We start from the raw sequence: 2,067 nt of genomic DNA on the forward strand, positions 1-2,067 counted from the left end.
TGTGTGCCAATTTCTTTTTTCTATTTTGCATTTGGTTCAGTTGCTACATCCAGTAATGGAGTGTAATTTGATTGATGATGTAGTCGTCTGATTTTTTTTTGACACATAAGCTATATTGCTGAAGATGCCTACGGTTCAGCAGCTTATGATGATTCACTTCAGCAGCTTATGATGTCTATGGTATTGTCTGCCAGGAAATTTGTGTTTTCCCTGTTACTTTTTTGCTTCTATTTATTATCTTTGCCTATCTGTTTGTATTATTGTATTGGTGATTTTTTCCTTCGTCTAGACATAGTATGGATGTATCCATGTAAATTCTAAGCCATCTTATTTATTGTTTGTGTTGTAAAAGGTGCGCTTTTGATTGATTAATTGTATATTGATATGTTACGTTTCCCACTGAAGTTTGGTCTTTCCTTTCTCACTGAAGTTTGAGATTTCCCTTTACCATGCAAAAATTGTGCATTTGATCCATAAAAGAACGTTCACTTCCAAAAATTGTGCATTTGATCCAAAAAGTGAAGATTATATACCTTCCAGTTTCCTCTTCTATTCCTTTTTGTTCGATTTGCTAATAAACCACCTTTTGTGTTGCTGATTATTTTGCAGGTTTACTGGATTTGGTTCAGATGGAAGAGCTCCAGGCTTAGGGAGGTATATATTATTGGTCACTTGAAAATATTTGGATATCAATTTCTTCAACTATGTAACTTTGCCAAGAAAATGTGGCTTCAGTGAACCAATTGCTATCCCCAAAACTATCCCGAGGGGCGTTTCCATCTGGTCATCCAATCCCCAAAACCATCTTGAGGGGCATTTCAGATTATACATTTTTTACAGGTTTAAAATATTTGGTTGTGCAATGAATCCCCAAAGTCCATCCCGAGGGGCGTTTCAATCTGGTCGTCCAATCCCCAAAACACACCCATGTCATCCCCGCCTTTGAGGCTTTGACCATGCAGCCCATATTTTTCGTTTCTAATATTAGTACTCGCTTCAATAAACACGGCTTAAATTCTTAAGATAAATGAAGCAAGTCAAACTGTAACAACATATACATCTTAGTACTGTAGTTTTGGGAACAAATTTGCAAGCACGTGCCTGCTGAGGAAGAAATAGAGGAGGAATGGCACGTGCAAGCATATGTTCAGCCCATGGCTTTTGCGGAAATGTAACTATTTCGTGAGCTGGTGTAAACACATGGATACAATAGAGACGATTTACCTTTTTATGATTTACACCCGGTGATTTCTTACATCCTATAGCAAGTGTACATGATATTCAGTTTAGGTTTCGCTTTTTTTCCATGGTTTAGGTTCCGATTTACCTCAGGACAAGCAGGAGATGATGCGAGTGAACGCACTCCCATGTTTCAGATGGTATGTTCAGAACTTAAATTCCATGGTTTATGGAACTGCTGAATATGTTACATATCAACGATACTATGTTAGTATCTCTTCCATTTTTTTAACTGAGTTTCTGTTCAGAGTGGCTTCATATGTATGTTACATATCGACTTCTCCATCTCCTGCCATGGAAACTAATGGCTTCCGGATAGATCAGGTAGTTGACCTCACCTTACCATTTATCTTTCCTCTTCTCGAGTTTGGTAATTGACTTTGTTTAACTTTGGGGATGACATAGAATAGACTTTGGGGAGGTTGGTGCAGTGTTTGACTGGAAGAAACGAGGTGAAGCTTCTCCCAATCGTCTGGCGGTGAGGAGGACGCGAGTTGGAGGTGGATTGAGCTCGATGGCCAGGAGGGGCCGTCAACTGATTGGGGAGTTTGGTGCAGCGTGTGATGGCAGGAAACGAGGTGAGGCTTTCATTTATTCCCCGCTCATGATCTCTCTCACAAACTCAGTGCACGCCAGCTCTTGATAGCACCCGCGGCCGGTGAGAGCATCAATAGGAGCGTCTTAGCTTGTTTGGCTGCCATCTTCAAGCGGCATGGGACGTTCTGGTAGCATTAAAAAAGATTTTGTAGTGGTTCATAGATAAGGATTTGAAATTCCAGAGCCGTGGATACTTTACGGATCAACATAGGTCACCTTATGTTTTGATTT

At 40.1% G+C, this 2,067-nt stretch overlaps 1 long non-coding RNA gene across 1 annotated transcript; it reads left to right on the plus strand.

Moving 5' to 3' along the window:
• The first annotated feature begins 1,259 nt into the window (after positions 1–1,259).
• Positions 1,260–1,812, plus strand: LOC124674831. Its single transcript, XR_006993079.1, has 3 exons — positions 1,260–1,379; positions 1,488–1,563; positions 1,645–1,812. It is a non-coding gene; the product is annotated as an uncharacterized LOC124674831 (long non-coding RNA).
• Positions 1,813–2,067: the final 255 nt, after the last annotated feature.

The sequence above is a fragment of the Lolium rigidum genome, chromosome 1, assembly GCF_022539505.1.
Source record: "Lolium rigidum isolate FL_2022 chromosome 1, APGP_CSIRO_Lrig_0.1, whole genome shotgun sequence".
Lineage (NCBI taxonomy): Eukaryota > Viridiplantae > Streptophyta > Magnoliopsida > Poales > Poaceae > Lolium > Lolium rigidum.